Source organism: Tursiops truncatus, chromosome 11 (genome assembly GCF_011762595.2).
Source record: "Tursiops truncatus isolate mTurTru1 chromosome 11, mTurTru1.mat.Y, whole genome shotgun sequence".
Taxonomy (NCBI): Eukaryota; Metazoa; Chordata; class Mammalia; order Artiodactyla; family Delphinidae; genus Tursiops; species Tursiops truncatus.
Genome location: NC_047044.1, coordinates 89,935,252 through 89,956,318, shown reverse-complemented (window position 1 = coordinate 89,956,318; position 21,067 = coordinate 89,935,252). Strand labels below are relative to the sequence as shown.

Below are 21,067 nucleotides of genomic sequence, written 5' to 3'. Positions count from 1 at the left end.
AAAGCCACATTCTCCAATCAGCTTTAACAGTAATAAAGCTGTTGGTTTGATCTCCACCTGTCTATCTCTTCTATCTCTGAATTGGTTCTGAACTCAACTGGGAAAGAGGGATGTCATGTGTTGGCTGTTCTACACACCTAGCATATGTCTTCCCTATCAAATGTAGTTGATAAATATTAACTAATGACAAAGTCCTAGAATGTAAATTCTATGAGAGCAGAGCCCTTGCTTGTGTTATTCACTGCCATTTTTCTGGTACATAAAAAAATACCTGTTGAGTGGCTGAAGTTACAGCTTCTTTAGCTCAGATCGCAAAGATTCTCACATTTCAGAAGAAAGCATTTGGGGCATTTCATTTTTTTTCTCACTAACACCCGAAAGATTGATGAAAGATGGTCTCAATGTAAATGAAAGGACTGGAACCACGGCAGAATTGTTGAATTTTTCACAGGAGAGATTGACAGTCTGGTGTGCCACGGATTGGAATTGAGGCTTATCTAAGGCTTCTTCTCTGGCCCGGGACCACAGGACTGGGAAATCTCAAAGGATGGAAAAGGAACAAAGAGCACTGACATGGGCCAGTGATAAAGGCTGGTCCTAAGGAACACAAGGAAGGGATTTGAGGGTGTGAAGGGTAGATTCTAAAGTAGATAAGGAGCTCACACAACGCTGGGTATGAAGCAAAGGAAGAGAATGTCTCTGAGCCACTGCCCCCAGCAGGATGTGTAGACTGACAGAGAATAGGGTGGCACAGGACACTGGGAAAGATGTTTTCAGAGCAGGAAGCCATTCCTGATGCCAACGGCAGTGGACTTTAAAATCTACACACTCTGATCCTGTCTGCCAAAGAGACAGGAACTGGCTGTGAGAGCTGTAGCAGGACAGACTACTCTGAGCCAGAAACAAGTGAAGAGGGTGAGTGCCTAAAACTACCTACTGGGGCTTCCCTGGTGGTGCAGTGGTTGAGAGTCCACCTGCCGATGCAGGGGACGCGGGTTCGTGCCCCGGTCTGGGAAGATCCCACATGCCGCGGAGTGGCTGGGCCCGTGAGCCATGGCCGCTGAGCCTGCGCGTCCGGAGCCTGTGCTCCGCAACGGGAGAGGCCACAACCGTGAGAGGCCTGCGTACCGCAAAGAAAAAACCAAAAAACTGTACCTACTGGAGGGGAGGAAAGCCTGCCAGAAAACTCAGAAAGGGGACACTTAAGAGAACTACGGGCAGCTGCAAATGAAAAGACTGAGAATTGATCCTAGAGACCTCAAAACAAAAAAGGCAATCCCACAGCACAAGAGTGTAGAACTGGGGCAACACACGGTGAAGAAGATTCAAGACCAGAATCTATTCTTTTGCTCATACGAGCTTAAGGTTCCTAAGAGGAATTGGTATGTTATCTCCACCATATAGTGTTTATAATTTGTTGTCCATAATTAGGCCTAAGAATAGCACAATGTATATAGCTCTCATTCCTGTGTATGAATTCAGGCATTCCCCAGAAATCTCTTAATGAAGTCCCGAGGCTACCTTTCGGGTACAGTCATATGTAGGACCCAACTATTAGTTAGTATTACGGTGCCTAGCATGGCTAAGAACGTGCAAACGGAAGTGCATCGTTCTGTTTTGATAAAGCACGTTACTTAAGTGACAGACTCCTGGGAGATCAGGTGTCGTGCCTGATTTCAGGCTCTGCAGTTAGAGCACCTGGGTTTGAACTCTGCCCAGCCACTTACTTGCTAGTTGTAAAAGCTGGAGTCAGTCACTCCTCATTTGTAACTTCAGTTTCCTCATGTGCCTAAACGTACACATGGAGATTAGGAGGGTGTTTACAATGTAGAGCTGCAGCAAGAATCCGATAAGGGGAGTCACATACATTAAATAAGTGTTTATATAAAATGAACTGATTACCTGTTTATATAAATGTCATGAGTTTTTCACGATAGATAATTCACATAAAACCCTTTGCACCGTGACTGGCATACGGCTAAGTTCACAGAAATGGTGAGATGTTACTGTTAATGGATCCTAAACGTGTGCTGAGTCCCTGCTGTGTACTTGAGTGACTGTCGAGAATGTGCTGAATATCCAGCTATTGCTATCCAGCCACCCTTTATATTTCATGTTTGGTCCAGCCTCTTTCAAAGCTGCGAATTTTCCTTTTCTCTACAGTATCACTGATTTTTTTTCTTCCAAAGAGCATAAGCAGTATATGATTGGTCTACCTCTCACAATCTACCTCTTCTCTTCCCTATTGATATTTTAGTGACAAGTGACTTGGTAATATGATCAGTAATCCCTGGACCCCCTGCTTTTCCCATCCTTGTATTATTCAAGGGCTCTGATTCCCATCGCCTCTTTCCATCCCCTTTCCCCCTCTTCCTTCTTTCTTCATGTATTTCTAAGCCTCTGTTATGTACACTGTATATTGCTAGAAGCTGTGGAAAATCCCAAGAAGCACACTCACATGTACACACACACACACACCATGTTCTCAAGCATTTAGAATCTATTTGAGGAGACAAGACATAAAAAGTTAAATATAAGACTTGAATGGCAATGCAAGACACTATTGTAAGATATGTACCAAAGCGGTTTATAATATGTGATCAGTGATAGTCCTTACAAACCTAGCATATCGCACCGTCAATCTCTGTTGTAAATAGTTTAGAGTCTCTGATTCCTTCTTGAACACAGAGATGGCTTTACTCTATAGATCATGAAGATGTAGAAATCATCTAATTCCAGTGATGCTAGATGAACTTAAAACCTTAAGCTGGAAGAAGTTAGAGATCCAGACGTCCACATAAAGGAAATTCAGTAGCAGTTATATTTTTGGAATTTGATGCAATTATTTGTTAGAGGGGCTCCTCGAAATCACCCCCAAATTCCTACTAGAGTGTGGATAAGCATAAAATATGAACAGAAAATTTGCCCACTAATGATACACAGAGAATTATTCCAAGTAGTGATGCTTTGATAAATGGAGCTATTGTATTTGGAAAATGTGCAATGAAACACAGATATTCAAGTAGGAGGAAAAACTTGGTAATGCTAAATGGACTGGGGTTATAACTGGTGACAAATTCATATGAACATGGAATGCGAGGGGGTGCAGAAAAGAAAGAATATGACTTTAGACTAAACAAAGAAATCACATTATGCGTCAAGGGAAACAGGCAAGTCTGTTGACATCTCCTTGGTGAAACACTTTTGGAATAATACACATGATCTCGGGATTTCAGCACAAGGAAGACGTTGAAAAACGTACGAAATTCCGATGTGAAAAGCACAAGTGGTTATGAGGACCTGCCAGATTGATTTATGAGGTGTGCCTGGTACAGTCACCACCTAAATCTGTGCACACATGTGAGCATCTCATACAGAAACCCAATGATTATCAAAACAATTATAGTCTTCTCTCTCTGTTCTCTTGTCAAGGATAAGCTTTTGTTGGCTTAAGATCCCTTGCCTTGAAAATGAGATTATTTTAAAATTTGTCATCAGGCAGGCCCTATCCGGGAAATAAAAATACGTGCAATTCACATACAAGTGTCAAATTCAAACTCAGTTGTAATGAGCTAAAGAGACTATAGTTCTAAAAACAAATGGTTCTAGAGGCAACAGAAATGAAAAATAACCTTAGCTGATGGATAACTAGTAGTTGTTGCTAGACTTAGCCTTTGCCAATAACCCAAGTGGGAGAGGAGAGGTAATAGAATGCAGAAAGAAATGGAAAGCAAGCAAACGAGGCTGAAGGGTGAGACGTGCGCATTCAGTGACATAGTTTCTTAGGAAAGATGAGAGAGCTTGAGCTAATTTAATGATCAACAGGAAGGTGTTAAAATTATCTGGTTCACTTAAAAAAAGATAACTCTATTGTAAACCATAAATTACTGAAATTATTATACCAGTATATAAGGAAAACACGAATGTTTTAAATATAGGATAAAAATAGTCCTTGTTGGAGATACTGTTTACTCAAAAGGCTGACTCTGCATATATAAATGTTACAAAAGAAATCACTTTAAATTCCTTATGTAGTCAACTGGCATTTTATAGTGAACTGCAAAAAAAGTCAACAGCAAATGCAAAGAATTTTAGAATACATATATCTCAGAAATGATTGCCTTTTACTTATAAATGCACTTTAGAATATATTCGGCATGAATTGTTTTCTGTTTGGAAATAATTGCCTATAAGTGGTATAAAGAAAAGGAAAGTTATGGGCAAACACACAACTTGTAAAACTAAAGTATGTTAATGATTGTGATTCCACATATGCTTGATTTTAGGGGAAGTGTTTTGAAATTCATGTAGAGCACTGAAAAAAAGTTATAGCACAAATGATTCAAGATGAGGTCAAGCAAATTATAAATCAAAACATAAGTGTACCTCACAGTACATTTATTTTCAACACAGTCACAAAATAACCTGTTTAGCCGCTGAAACAAAGCTTAAACAGGAAAAAATTTATTTTAGAATTAACATCTTTTGAAAAAGTCAAAATTAGCTCCATCTGTACAAAAACCTCCCACTGCTGACCATTGTTTATTGAATCAAATGAACAATTTTCAGCTTATAGGCAACTCAGTTATCTATTCCAGGCTGCTCCACAGTATAGATGACTCAACCTATTTTTCCTGTTTCATTAATCCATGACTTATAACTTAATAGTTGGTTACTTCTTTGTGAAGTGAACAGAATAATTTTAAGCACCTTCCTAATCAGAAAGAAATTCTTTCAAGTTCTTAGAAAATATCTCATATGTTTCTTCTTGACTAGTTGTTGCCCTTCAGATGTCTACGCAGGCCGTGTAGGTAACGTAAGTAGATACAGTGGATCTGGAGGGGACCAGACACTTGGGAAAGGACACACCTGTCTGAGGGTGAGCCTCTGCACAATTCCTGGTTGCTAGCTCTTCCAGTTCTTTAAGAGGAGCCTGAAGTCTAACTCTTATGTGAAATTTCCAACTTTTGAAAGTGGGAATTGATTTTTAAAAAAAAAAATACTATGTAAACTCCAAAAGAGAATCAACAGTTTCCAGGCTAAGTATGGTCCTTGGGCTTTCATCATTTTTTTTTTTTTCTTTTTTCAGCATCTGAAATCTTCTTCATAACAATGCAGGATCTGGAGTTAGTTTTTGTAGCCACGGCTGGCCTGTTGGCCTTTGGGCCCTTGGAGCATATGTGGCCGTGTGGGGTTCCTGGGGCCTTACCGAGATGCCTGGACACCTGTCGGCCGTTTCAAGGACTGGAGAGGAGGACAGGGCCACAGCCCTTGGGAGGGGGGCGTCCAGGGCCAGCTGGTCAAGGGGGAGGATCTTGCCCCTGGCCTTGGGGATGTGGCTCTGGTGCGGCCGCCTGCCCGCAGTGTCCTGGCCAGGACACTTCATCTTCCGGATCATCCGGTAAAGGGACAGAGGCGGCTGGTGGGTGCGACACACAAACAGCCTCTTCAGGCCAACCTGGTTGAAGGTGGAGTCAGTTTGTCCAGAAGCCTGTACAGATTGGCCAACAGCCTTAAGGAGATGTCCTGGCTCTTGGGCTTGTCAACGAAAATAATCAATAAACAATCAATAATAAGAATAGAAAAGAGTTTTATATGAGCCAAACTGAGGACTATCCTGGAAGCCCCCTTCCCAGATTAGTCTGAGAAGCTGCTCTGGAGAAGCAGGGTTTTCAGCACGGTTTTATATCTTGTCAGAACAAAGAACATTAAACAAGTGAGGGTTAGGCCTTCCCTGGTGGTGTGGTGGTTAAGAATCCGCCTACCAATGCAGGGGACACGGGTTTGAGCCCTGATCTGGGAAGATCCCACATGCCAGGGAGCAACTAAGCCTGTGCGCCACAACTACTGAGCCTGCGCTCTAGAGCCCGTGCTCCACAACAAGAAAAGCCACCGCAATGAGAAGCCTGTGCACTGCAATGAAGACCCAATGCAGCCAAAAATAGATAAATAAATTTATTAAACAAACAAGTCAGGGTTACATTTCTTCAAGGTTTCAAAAAAAAAAAAAGCAACACAAAACAACATACACAGTGAGTCAGCATGGCTGTGGCATCTGGGAAGGGAGTCTTATCGTCAAAGGAGGACCAGCATTGGTGTCCCAGGAAGAGGGCATTTAATCTTTACTTTTAACATGGACATTCTTTACTTCTGGTCAATGTGCCCTTTTTCTTTAGTAATTAAAGCAGATGTATAATGTGTGTTTGATAGGCCACCAACAGGCTATCTTAGTTAGCATACCATTCAAGTTAATGCATGTATGAGCCAGAATGACTTCCCTATATCTCAGTATGCGAACATTTCTTTTATCAGTCTCCTCGTGTCAAACCTTTCCGTCCTTGTTATGGGGATGTCAACTCCATGACGGTGCCCTGTCCTTGGCCAGGTCCCGAAAGAGAGAGCAGAGCCAGGGTGGGCGGGGAAAGCCTTCAGCCAGTGGCATCTTGGTCCTTGAACTTTTGGTTTTAACCGCTATGGCAAACTCTAAACCAACTAACTCCCAACCTCCAATTCAATTTTCTGCCCTTGTGTCTTTGTTCACACCAGTTCATGGACAGCCGTCTTCCCTTTTTTTCCCTCCAATTCACTCTGAAACTTCCCCCGATCCTCTTCTTTATGAAATATTCCTTCTTTTTCTCCAGATCTCTTTTTTATCCTCTGGATCCATGTAATAGTAAACCCTTTCCTACGCCAAAGTGTTCCTTGTGTCTTATTCATTTATGTATGCATTTTATTCTTCCTGCTAACAGTATAAAGTCCTTGAAGGCAGAGATTATTTTACTAATGCCTGACACTTAGGCCTTCAGTAAGTGCTTGTAGAACTGAAATGGATTGGATATGGAAGATATGACTTACAGGTGCACTGTTGGCAGTGTCTTTCATGGATACTCTTTTTTGAGCTGAACCATGTAGAGTTAACAGTTACAAGGCTAAAGTCTAGGAAAAAAATCAGTTAAATCATTTTTCTTTAACAGATGGTGCATCTGTGTTTCCTAATGCAATATCCTGACTCTGTATAATTGTCATAATTAAGTAATAGTTGCCTGCACAATCTTTGGTAAAAAAGAATCTCTCCTCTATGTGGAGTTTAAGGTAATGTCCCAATCCTGATGAATAAATGCTCCTGCATTTGACTCAGTGTGGGCTCTTTCTGGTAGATTTCCTTTTTTGACCCCAAACAATCGATGAAGTCCTTCTTGGTTTCAGTGTGTGAAGGTAGGTAGTTTAGAGCAAACCAGGCCTATGTGGTTAAATTCTGATCCTGGGACCCAGAACACAGAATTTTCTGGCTTTCTGGTCACTCACAGCTTGGTCTAATGCTTGAGTTAGTATTGGGGGGACTCAGCAGAGCTTGAGGAGTGTTGATGGATTTTTTTTTTCACTCACTTGAGCGCTAAGTACATTTATCCATAGAATAATGATAAGAATTAGAAATTGTTATCATTCATACTTCTTTCTGTTTGATCTATATGGAGTGCATTGGTTACAGGACAGTTGGGTGTGTGGTGGAAAGATCATTAAAAGAGACCAGCTGTTTGAAAAGCAAGGAGGTTACCTGAGCACCCCAGGACTAGTTTTCTCATGTGTAAGATAAAAAAATGATACGCCTGCCTCTTAGAGTAGTCCTCATTTCAGGATTAAATGAAATAATGTATGTGAAAACAACTTCGTGAACATGCTTTCCAAGTGTTCACCGCCGTTTGTTTGAAGAACTTACGCACTGTTCCTTTGGTGGTTGATATCTAATTTCTTGGGAACCCTTTTGAGTCAACAAACAATGGCAGGACCAAATCGGGCCAAACCCACTGGTTTACTTATTGTCCAAGACTGCTTCACTCAAGCATGGCGACGTGGAGTAGTGACAGCAGAAACCTTAGGTCCCATAAAGCAAAAAATACTTAATGTCTAGTTCTTTGCAGACAAAGTTTGCCTACTTCTGCATAGTTTTTCACTTGCACGAGATATTCAGACATTTGGCTTCAAGTCTGAACTTGAAGAGTGCCCCACCTAGACCTTCTTAGGTTTACTGTTTATTTTTCCTGTGGTCCCAGGGCAGGAATGAAAACACCTGTGGGATTTGGGACCAGAACAATAATTACTTCTCAGTCTTATCTGCTGAAGCCAGAAGAAAACATCTGCTTTTTTAATTTTGCAGAGAAGGGCAGAATTAAAACTCTCTGGGGAATTCCTCTGTATCTCTGGCACAGAGAAGGAAGGGTGGAAGGCAGGTGAGAACATTTCTGGTGTAACAATGCAAACTTAACACAAATCACATTAGCTGAGGGTGAAGCCTGGGCTTTAAAGTTTAAACCTAAATAGGTCTCATTGCTGTTCTTGAACCAGTGGATATATGTTGGCAAAAGTCCCACTAATTCTTCGATTTGTTTAATAAAAGTCATTTAAAAAAAAATCAAATGGATCACTTGGCAGAAATTTGACCAGAAGCACCTTCCAAGTGATAATTAGCTAGCCAATTTTTTTCTGAGTTTTATGTTACCATAAATATTCATGACACATTCCCCATCAAATTGTAAGTTCTTCAGGAAACACTGTTATCAGTTTAAGAACATGAATCAGACTGATAAAGCTAATTGCTTAGGCTTCTTTTTTCTCCTTCATTTTAAATAAAGCTGTCCAAGGTTCCCAGGGTAATGAAGAGCTTTGTTGTTATGACAACTGCTTATTCCTTTCCCTTTGAAGGAGCTTGTGATGTGATAGGCAACACATCAGGAATAATTAAAACAAATGATAAGCGAGACACATCCGCTTAGAGGAATAAACCAGCAAAAACTTAAACCATTTTACTGGTTTTCAATTACTGTTTTCATCGCAGGAAATTCACATCATTTGAGCTGGTCATTTGTGCCAATTTCCATCATTTCTTGATCCAAAAATCTTGTCAGTCAGGGAGGATTTAGTTATATACGGAGACCTTTTTTGCCCAGTGCTTTTCACTGTCTAACTTACTCTTCTCCAAATAGTCTGAAACACCAGAAGTGATGCTTTATCAGGGCAAAGGGGCACACTTGAAAATAATTCTGAAAGCTCACATGATTTACGTGCTCTGATTTCTTCAAGGAAAGGGTGGTTGTAGTACTATGGCTTTAGAGCTAACTTCCTAGAACCATAACACAGCTTTCACTTGTTGCTTTGTGCCCAGTTCTTTCACATCCCTTTCTCCTTTAACTTGTTGATATCATGTCCATTTCACAGCAGAGGACTCCAATCCCCCAAAGTCCAAGGGACACGCTCAAGGTAGCTGAAAATAATTAGGCGAGAATTCAAACTCAAGTCTTTTGACTCTAGTTGCTTTTTATAAGATGCTAAACTGAAGGAAAACATTGATTTGAATAATTAAAATATAGTGCTCTACTGAGGTGGGCTATTACTCGTACTCCAATTCCTCCTCATTTCTTTGCTAACCACTTCGACTAGCTAGCCTAATGCATTCTTCCCCCAACTCCTGGGCATGAACCATTGGGGGGTTATAAAAATTTTAGGGATAAAACACAGATTCTTTTCTTTTTAAAAAATTAATGAGAGACTAGGATATAAAGTGTCAGGGTTTCTTCACACGTTTGAGGGTTTTATGTATGGTTTTATGACTTTTTTCATTTTATATATTCTCGTGTATACTTGGTTGTAAGTCATGGTCTAAAAAGCTCGAAAGTCACTTCTCTATACTATCTTTGTTCACCTCTTAATTTTCTAATTTTATTTCACTTCTCTTTTTCTGCCTTTTTTGATGCTGATAGACATGAAATGCACTGTTAAATATTTGTCTTTAATAAATGGTAACTGCAAAATCAGACTTGGCTACCTCTCTCTAAAATAGTAAGAAAACAGAGAAAGCTGTCCTTCTTACATGAAATTTAAGACTCCGTTTTTCCATTATGAGAGTCAGGGAACTAAGACCTCAATGAAAAAAAAAAATGATGCTGCAGCCCTCTAAGTGAAATGCTATACATATATTGACAAGATTTTCTTCCATACTTTCTGCGAACCTCTTCGGTTTTACTGTAGGGTTCCTGGCTTAATTGCTACTCTTCTTGGAAGGAGCCACAGAGGATTGGGAAGGAATTTATATGAGAAGAGTGAAGATGAAAGTGTATTGGAGAGATGTAAACATAGGCTAGACTTCTATAAAGTATTCTTGCCAAAAATATTTCACCCAAATTCATGAAGCCTCTAGACCTAATCTGTAGAGTAGAGGAAATACGGGGGATGGAGGCACAAGTTAAGGGACACCATAGAGAAACAGACAAGTTCAGAGGGTGTGTTGCTTTAAAGGCAAATTTGTCTAGACTGTCTTAAAAGGAAAGGTCATGGAGGGCAAAAGAGTGGGCTTAGGTACTAGATTAAAAGAGACTAAAGAGACAGTTAACAGCCAAATGTAATAAGAGAGAATTGATTGACTACTGCATAGAAAGTGAATTTATAAAAGTCATTTTTTGCATAATTGAGGAAAATTAAATATGGGCTGGATATTAGATATTATGGAATTGTTAATTTTCTTAAGTGTGATTATATTATGGTTATGAACTGAATGGCTTTATTCTTAGGACATGCGTGGTGAAGTATTTAAAAATGAGGTGTCATGTCCATAATTTGTAATTTACTTCTTAATAATTCATTTATCTGTCTATCATCTATCTACCAATCCTGCATCTATCAAAAGAGAGAGAGGTAGATTGAGCAAGTGTGGTCAAATATTTACAGCTAGTAAATCTAGGTTAATGATATATGGATTTTTAAAAATACAGTCATAACTTGTCTCTAGGCTTAAAAAGTTTTCAGAATAAGAAGTCAGGAGAGCAAAAAATACATATGGTATGATTCCATTTATGTAAATTTCAAAAATAGACAAAACCAATTTATGGTGTTAGACATCAGGATGTAGGTTGCCTCTGGGAAGGACTGAAGGGATTATGATTGGGAAGGGACAGAAGCGGATTGAGGTCTAGGACTATTCTACTCCTTAACTTGGGAAGTGGTTATGTGGGTATGTTCCCATTGAGACAGATCACTGAGCTGCATATTTTGTATATGCCTTGTGCTTAAAGAAGTAAAAAGACAGAGTAGATAATTAACATTCGAGAGTAGTTTATTTCTGCTGGGGTTGAAGGGACTGATTTTTCAGTGTGAGAAAAGGGAAAGTAAAAGGCTGGACTTACATCAAAGGCCATGTCTGAGTTTGGGCAAGGCCTTCAGAAATCTCTTGAGTTTGGGGAAATGGGGGCTTAAGCTAATTTGTATAGTTTCTGCATGTGACTAATTAAAAAATATTTTGCTGTTAAAATTGCTTAGATGTAAAAACAATTACAGTAATTAAAAATTATTGCTTCAGATGTTGAATTTGAAAGCCCTGCTATACCATATATGGTTGTCATACTGCTGTAAGTTCATTATTATACAGTTGTGTTGTAGCTATTTCTGTAAGATTTTTACAACAAGATCCAAAATACTATGTATTTTTTATGCTAAGAGAGTATGTGCTTATCTTCCAAAGGTAATGGTACTGCCAGGCAGAATGGAATCTGGTTTATGGGCAAAAATGGCTATTTCTCAGTTGGTATTTCTCTAAGCTTTTAACTTTGGATTAGGAAGAGAATCAATAATTCTCCCCACTTTCTACTACTTCTCTCCTATCATGGGTGGTTGCAGGTTTCCTGGATGATGGTTTAGAACTCATTCATATATTGGGGCATTTGCTACCCATGGGGGTTATGAATCAAAAAAGTACTGCTAAGCTCCTACGGTGGTGTAAGATGGTCTTAACTGATGTTATGGTGATTCTTATGTATCACGACAGTTTCTGGGAAGTAAAACCATTCACTCTGACCTGGGTGCTGTTTATTTTTCTTCTGATATATTCATCTCTTCTTTCATTGACTTATTCAACAGCGTCTTTCACTTGAATGTACATTTCATGAGGGTAGGGACTTCATCTGTCTTGTGCATTGCTGAATCCCTAGTACCCAGTAGCTGGCACATGGGAGGTGCTTCAAAACTATCTGTTGAAATAACGAATGGATAAATGTGCTTCAAGAACTTCATATATGTTCAAAGCAGGCATAGAACAGAGAGGAGAATTGGAGGTTGAGACTTAGTGTGAGCAGAACAGTGGACTCCTCTGCCTGTCTTAAGGGATTTCAGCTCAGAGTTTTATCTCCTCAACTCTGATATTACTTAAGGTATTGCTGGCTGCCATAACAGGAAACTCCCAAGTCTTAGGGGCTTATGATATCAAACATTTATTTTTTACTTAAGTAACATCCAAACTTTGTGTTTGGTACCAGCTGAAGTGGAGGGTGGGGAAAGCAGGATCCGTGGAACACAGTTATTCTGAGATCCGGGACCATGGAGGCTCTGACATGCACAACCCAGGCATCCGAGCTCACTCTGACCAGTGATATTCAGCTGGTGGAAGAGAGAGGATGGAGAAGACACACGTGTTTCTTAACGATCTTGGCCTGAAGTGATATCTACCACTTCTGCTCACGTTCCGTTGACAAGAACTAATCACACCCTTCTTTATCCCCTACTCCAGATGCAATGGGGGCTGAGCAGGTATAGCTTCACAGGCTAATGACCTGTGCAGCACAGGGCCTCTTGCCTAGAAGGGTGCCGTGCTGGGTTTAATGCTCTGTTATCATTATCTTGAAATTATTGATAATTTTTTAAAAGTGGGGTCAGCATTTTAATTTTACACCAGGCCACACAAATTATTTACTGGGGCCTGAGGCTGAGAAATGTACTCTTTGACAGGGCAGCCCCTTCCCAACAATTGCTCTACATTATGGAAGGGAATCATAAATATTTGGTGGACAGCTAGCTATCTCTGCCAGCCCTAAGCGTTGTTTCCAAGTTTGAAGCAAATAAGGGTCCATGTGATATTTTAAAAATCCAGTATTTAAGAATCCCCAGTAACCAAGTGAAAAGAATCAAAAAAGTACTGCTAAGCTTAAAGCTTTTTTAAATGATAGAATGCCACTAGCTTGGCTAGGAAAAATTTACAGCAAGGGCATATCTTAATAGAATGGGCATCTGTGGAAAAGCAACATGGCACAGATATATGTGACAACTGTAACCACATGCCAGTTCTAGTATTTTGGATTCAAAAAATATTTAATAAGTATATAGTGTCAGCCATTCATCTATGGTTGGGAAACCACAGCTAAGATGGACCAAAAAGAAAAAATCCCTGCCAATAAATTTATATTTGGTGCCATTCTTTTATATGTATATATATGTATGTATGTATATACGTGTATGTATAAGAGAATGGCATTAAATATATATTTTATATATTTAATTGTATATATATATTTAATTGAAGTATAGTTGATTTACAATATTGTGTTAGTTTCAGGTGTACAACAAAGTGATTCAGTTATACATGTATATTTTTTTCAGATGATTTTCCATTATAGGTTATTACAAAATACTGAACGTAATTCCCTGTACTATACAGTAAATCCTTGTTGCTTATCTATTTTATGTATAGTAGTTTGTATCTGTTAATTTCATACTCCTATTTATCCCTTCACCCCTCCCTTTCCCTTTTGATAGCCATAAATTTGTTTTCTATGTCTGTGAGTCTGTTTCTGTTTTGTAAATAAGTTCATTTGTGTCATATTTTAGATTTCACATATAAGTGATATCATATGATATTTGTCTTTCCCTGTCTGACTTACTTTACTTAGTATGATAATCTCTAGGTCAATCCATGTGGCTGCATATGGCAATATTTCATTCTTTTTTATGGCTAAGTAATATTTCATCATATATATATATATATCTCTCTCACATCTTCTTAAACCAGTCGTCTGATGATGGGCACTTGGGTTGTTTCCATGTCTTAAATGCCATTCTTTTATATTTCACAAACAGCTTTATAGAAGTATAATTGGCACAATAAGCTTCATATATACAAAGCATATAGTTTAACTTTAAAATAGTGCAATTTAGCATATGTAATACCTGTGAAATCCCCTTCCCACCCCATTCAGTCTCCAAACAACCATTTATCTGCTTTCTACCAATATGGATTAGTTTGTATTTTCTAGCAGTTTATATATATGTACTATTTTTTGTCTGACTTCTTTTTCTCAACATAATTATTTTGATATTCATCCATGTTGTTGCATGTATCAGTAGTTCATTTCTTGTACTGCTGAGTAGAATTCCATCATATGGATATACCAACTTGTTTATCCATTCATTTGTCGTTAGACATTTGAACTGTTTCCAGTTACTGACAATTACAAATAAAGCTGCAGTGAACATTTGTGTACAAGTACTTCTGTGGACTTAGGCTTTCATGTATCTTAAGTAATACCTAGAAATGAAATGGCCGGTAGGTGTATGCTTAACTTCTTAAGGAATGGCTAAACTGTTCTTCAAAGTGGTTGCACCATTTTACATTCCTGCCAGCAGTGCGTAAGGGTTACAGTTGCTCTACACCGTTAGTATATTTTAAAATTTAATTTTTTTCTACAGCAGGTTACCATCAGTATTTTTAATTTTAGAGATTTTAATAGGTGTGTAATGGTATTTCATTGTGGTTTTACTTTGCATTTCCTGAACTACTAATGATGTTTAAAATCTGTTCAATACATTTTTCTTATTTTTGTTTTAAATGCAAATGATCTCTTAGGGAGCATTGTATAATAAGAAAAAAGTTTTTATATTATCCACATAGTTTCTAAGATATTATTTCAGCTTTTGCATTTAAAAAATATTTGCCTTCATTTTTGAAGTACATTTTTACAGGATATAAAATTGTAGGTTGACGGTTTCATTCTTCCAGTACCTTAAACTTGGCAGCTCCACTGTCTTCTCATGTCTTATTTCCAGTGAGAAGTCTGTTATCCTCCTTATCTTTGCTCTTCTGTACATAACGTGTCTTTTTTTCCTCTGGCTGCTTTAAATTTTTTTCTTTTTATGACTGGTTTTAAGCATCCCAATTGTGATGTTCCTTGGTGTAGTTTTCTTCATGGGTATTGTGCTTGGGGTTTGTTGAGATTCTAAGACTTGTGGGTTTATAGTTTTCATCTAATTAGGAAAAAATTTGATCATTATACCCTTAAGTATTTTATCTGCCCCGTCTCTTTCATGGATACCAATTACATGTATATTAAGCCACCTGAAGACGTTCCACAACTCATGGAAGATCTGCTCCTTTTTTTCCAGTCTTTTTTCTTTCTGTGTTTCTTTTTGGATAGTTTCCAGTTCTTTGTCTGAAAATTCACTACTGTTTTCATCTACAGCATCTGATCTATTATCATCCCCATATGGTGCATTTTTCATCTCAGGGATTATAGTTTTCACGTCCAGAAGTTTGATTTGCATTTTTTATATATTTTCATGTTTCTGCTTAACATGTTCAGTCTTTCGTCATAGTGAACATAGGAAATACAGTTGTCATAACTGCTTCAATGTTCTGGTCTATTACTAATCCCGTCACCTGTGTCATTTCTGGGCAGAATTCCATTATGGGGTATAATTCTTTTATACTCCAGGGCGATCCACTGTAGATCTTCAGAGCTCTGTCTGCAGCTCTCCACTCTCTGGTTACCCTTCTTTGTGAATTCTAGCTGCCTTGGCCTATGTGGACTTCCAGCTTCGTTTCCTCAACTCAGGCGCACCTCAGGGTTCTACCTGGGGTCTCCTCTTCTGCACTACAACCTGGGAACTCTCCCCAACTAGGAAACTGGGACAGTTGTTAGGCTCACCTCATTTCTTTCTCATCTCTCAGTGACGGTTGCCTTTAATTTTCTGGTGTCCAATTTCTTGAAAACCTCTTTTTAAAATATATTTTGTCTTTTTTTTAGTTGTTTCAGGCAGGAGGCTAAGTCTGGTCACTGTTATTCATCTTGGCTGGAAGTGGATATCTCTATGACATACTTTTTTTAAAAAAAATTGTATTGTATAATGGAGTATAGTTGATTAACAATGCTGTGTTAGTTTCAGGTGTACAGCAAAGTGATTCAGTTATACATGTACATGTATCTTTTCTTTTTCAAATTCTTTTCCCATTTAGGTTATTACAGAGTACTGAGCAAAGTTCCCAGTGCTATACAGTAGGTCCTTGTTGGTTATCTGTTTTAAATGTAGCAGTGTGTACATGTCAATCCCAAACTCCCAAGCGTTTGGTAGACATTCTTGACTACCTCTTAGAATCTCCCAGCCACCACCAACACCAGCACACACCAAAAAGGCCCTGTCAGAGAATTGAATCGTAGTGAAGAATATAAATTTCTTGTACACAATTGGTGCTCAATAAGTATTGCACAGGTAAGCGAATGAGGTACTGGAAGGGATACCTCTGAGAAGAAATACAAGGGAGGAGGAGAAGCAGAGTTGTATTTGCCTTCGTCATACCACACCTTGGTGGTGGGGATAACGGAGATGAAGCCTTCAGTTACATCGTTTGTCGGGTATTGAAGGTTCAGAAAGCAACGGTGGCAGGTGTAGGTGCCAGGGGAATGAAGCTTTGCTACGTAGCAGAATGGGAACACTTCAGTTCCTCGTGCTAATGTCGTCATAGGGATAAAAGCAAATACATTTTAGCAGACGCTAAAAAAACAGTGGGGTGAAATTGATAGTGTCTACAGTATGAAATATCTTTGGATGGAGATATACAGATATACAGTGAAATAATGTCGTAGCACTTCCAAGTCTCTTGCTGCCCTGATCCCACCCTGAAATTTCTCTTTCCTCACCAGTGAAACGACATATTGCATAAATGCCGTGATGTTTGGGGAGCACCCAGTGTATCCGTGCAGAACATTATCTTAGCTGTGTGTAACGAGGAATCCTGCGGCCTGAAAAAATGGGAGACTGCTGTGCCTGCTGGCATTACTATTATTCTCCACATAGAGCTGGGAGCTATTTCGAGTTTAGAAAAAATAAAAAACATGGACTAAGCCCACTGAGTATAATATAATTCTTGAAATACAAACTGTCCTACACTTTTCTTTTAAATCCAGTTAAGTACCTGAAAAGCTTTAAGGAGGGATTTTAATGACTTAATGCAAGAGCTGTGCACAGAATTAGCATGTCTGAAATTTTTTTCTTTCTCCTTTAAACTATTGAAGAAAGAACTGTAAAGAATTTCTGAGGTTGGGATATGTGGCTTATTGACATCAAAACCATGTACCACGGGGGCAGTTTAGACAAAGTGAATGTGGCTTTGTTGTTGGCCCTTAGGGAGAGGCTTTCTCTCCACCAACTTTCAGAGCACAACCCCTGTCGCTGAATTGGCGACACAGAGGATGAACCTACGTCCATGGTTTCTGTCTAGTGGACGATAAACACTAAATCCCCTTGTCACTGATTTGTTTTGGTGAAATTGTGTGATCGCATTGACCTCTCAACATGCAAATATTCCTAGGAGAGGTACCACTATCAGATCATTTCTTCTCTTTCACGAAAGAGACTGGTCAACATGAAAGGCCTGAGGATGTTGGGAAAGGAAGGAATAATAGAAGGGATGCAGAAAAAGAAAGCAGGACCCAAGGATGTACTTCCAATTTCAGAATTTTGCTAAGGAGCAGTAATGTCATCACTCATTCATCCATTCATGTATTCAAGCCCACAAGATTTTACTGAGTGTAAACACATAATTTATTATTTTCTGTCCTTCCTCATACTTAAAAGGATTTTTGTGTTTATGATACACACCCAGTTCCTAGTGTGGACATGACATAGACCCAAAGGCCACAGAAAAACAGTTTATAGAAAAATGTAAACAAAAAGGCCAATCATATATCAAAGTGTAAAGTGCTATATAAATGAAGGTGTTATAAGTTATGACAGGCACCGTTCAGAGGAAAGGAGAACTCTAAAAAGAAAAGGGAGGGGCTTCCCTGGTGGCGCAGTGGTTGAGAGTCTGCCTGCCAATGCAGGGGACATGGGTTCGTGCCCCGGTCCGGGAAGATCCCACATGCCGCGGAGCGGCTGGGCCCGTGAGCCATGGCCGCTAGGCCTGCACACGTGGAGCCTGTGCTCCGCAACCGGAGAGGCCACAACAGTGAGAGGCCCGCGTACTGCAAAAAAAAAAAAAGAAAAAGAAAAAGAAAAAAGAAAAGGGATAGGGTTTGGTAAATAACTAGAAGTGGATATGGCCCCAAGATCTCCAGTTTGGGCAACTAAGAGTTATCATAACTGAGATATAAAATACTGGCAAAGGAACAAATTTGGGGGAAAGATAATGAGTTCAATTTTGGAAATATTGAGTTTGTCTATTCTATAGGCAACATCCAATGGTGGTTGGATATACTGGTCTAGAGGTAAGAAGAGGCCTTTCTAAACTGGAGGTAGAGATTTTGGAGTTATCTGTTTTTATATAGTAGTTTACTATGTGAGTTGATAAGATTGACCAGGAAGGTCAAATACACTGAAAAGAGGGTAAGGGCAGAAGAACAATTTTAACGGGAAGCATAGGCAATGTCGAAAAACTGAATTAGGAGGTAGGGGCACAGAAAGGCAAGAAAGAAACCAAGGGACAGTGATGTGACAGAAACCAGGGGAGGAGAAAATTTCATGGGATTGGGGAGTGGTTGTCAATGGTGCCAAAGGCTTTAGAGGGGTTAGGGAGACCAGTGTAGGAATTGGACAGGACAATTCAAAAAAATCCAATAATGTGATGGAAGTGGAAGCTAGACTTCAGTGGATTGAAAAATGAGTGTCATGGAAGCACCCTAAATGTCCATTGACAGATGAATGGATAAAGAAGATGTGGTACATATATACAATGGAATACTACTCAGCCATAAAAAAGAACGAAATAATGCCATTTGCAGCAACATGGATGGACCTAGAGATTATCATACTAAGTGAAGTAAGTTAGACAAAGACAAATATATGATATCGCTTATATGGGGCAACTAAAAAGTGATACAAATGAACTTATTTACAAAACAGAAACAGACTCACAGACATAGAAAACAAATTTATGCTTATGGTTACCAAAGGGGAAAGGAGGGATAAATTAGAAGTTTGAGATTAGCAGATACAAACTACTACATATAACATAGATAAACAACAAGGTCCTACTGTATAGCACAGGGAACTATATTCAGTATCTTGTAACAAACCATAATGGAAAATAATATGAAAAACTATATATATATATATATATATATATATATATATATATATATATGTATAACTGAGTCACTTTTCTGTACACCAGAGACTAACACAACATTGTAAATCAACTATACTTCAATAAAAACAAACAAACAAACAAATGAATAAATAAATAAATACAGGGTTACATGGTTAGTTTACAAAAGAAAAGGAGTGAATGTCAGGGAAAGAAGTGTACATGCTAAGTTTACCCTTTCAAGGCAGGTTAGCTGTGAATCTATTAAACCCTCCAAAATGTGGTCTCTGGCCAAGAAATCGTATTGTGTTCCTAAGGAACTTATCTGAGATAAGCACAAAAATGTACATATACCAATACTGATCACAGCATTATTTATGATGATACAAAATTGGAAACAACTTTAATGTTCAATTATAAGGCATTGGTTAAGTAATTTATGGTTCAGTCATATAAAAAATACTACCATTAAATTTATATTGAAAGGAATATACAGACATAAGAAATGCTTACAACACGTTTTCTAAGACTTCTGCATTGAGACTATATTCATTTTGTAATTTTGGGAAAAGTCACTAAACATGCTGTCTCTACCCAAAATAAGCCTGGCTGTGAATGCAGAACAGAGATAAGGCGGTTAGTGGAGGGAATCAGTCAGGGAATGGTTTTCCTTTGCTTCATCTTCCTCTCCCTCCTCTGTTCCCCTTCTTCCTCTTTAGTTAATTAGACACCCTGGAACATACTTATTTGCTTGGAGGAAGGAGCCAGCAGTGAAAGGCTTAAAATACCGGGGACTTGTTGTGGGACGGGGAGGAATAAGAGAGGAAGCAAGATTCATCTGAAGTTGGGAGAAAATCAGATTCGGAGAAGAGATGAAGAGTGTAATGGTAAGAAAGAATGAAGAGAGGACGGGGGAGGGAGAGAAATAGATGGGGATGTAAATACGTAGATTGATAAGGAACGGGGGTGGGGGGAGACCATTTGAGAAATGCTCATTCAATACGCTTTACTTTTTCTGTGAAAGAAAAGCTAGATCACCCATCTGCAGAGTATAAGGAGGTCATGGGTGGTGCTGAAGGCTTGAGAAGGGTTAAAGTTTAGTAAGGGGACCGTTTGTAGGGAATGGGAGAGAACACATCAGTACCTGGAATGAAAACTTATAACGCTAATGCGTGCCTTGCTTCCTTTCATGTCAATTCCACGATGAGACCAAAAAAAGGGGGAACAGAGTGTGAGTGTGTTAGTGATAGGAATTTAACTGTAAGTGTGTGAATGAATAAGCTTCTGGCTCTCCATCTCATTACAAGCATTAACATGTATTTATTAAATTCTTATGATCAAGACACCGAAGGAACTACAATGATGAGATATGGTTCCCATCCTTATGGAACTTACATCTGGTTGGGGAGATGAATCACGGCCGCTTGAAAAATTAACTGCATTACAAGGTAATGTTGCCATAAGTGATGAAAGCGGCATAAAGAGTCAGACAAATGATTGATCACTTACAACTGGAGTAGTCAAGGAAGATTTCATATTATTTTTACATTGCCTTTGTGTATTTATTTATTTCTCCTTTCTGATAGAGTAGGCACTGCCATGTTCATCTTTAACCCCTGTCACATTTCTTGGTACGTGACAAGCACTTAATAACCCTTGCTGAATGAATGGACTAATGAAACAACAAATAAACAAGTCAAGTAAGATTTGACTAACGAGGGGAGGAGGGGTGGAAATTCATTTCAGTAGGGTTATGGTAACATGAAAATGTAGAAGCAAAGGGAAAAGAAGAAAGGGGAAAAAACAGCATTTACTGAGTATTTATACACCGGCACTGTGTTATATGCTTTTACCTACATTATAGAATCATTTAATTGTCACAATAACCCTGTGAAATCGCTATAAATATCTCCGCTTGAAAGGATGAAGAGTTTCAGAGAGATGAGGCGACTT

General features: G+C 38.9%; 1 pseudogene; it reads right to left on the bottom strand.

Annotated features, from left to right (window-relative positions):
- Positions 1-5,127: 5,127 nt before the first annotated feature.
- On the bottom strand, positions 5,128-16,550 carry LOC109550408 (large ribosomal subunit protein eL18-like; annotated as a pseudogene).
- Between the last annotated feature and the right edge of the window lie 4,517 nt (positions 16,551-21,067).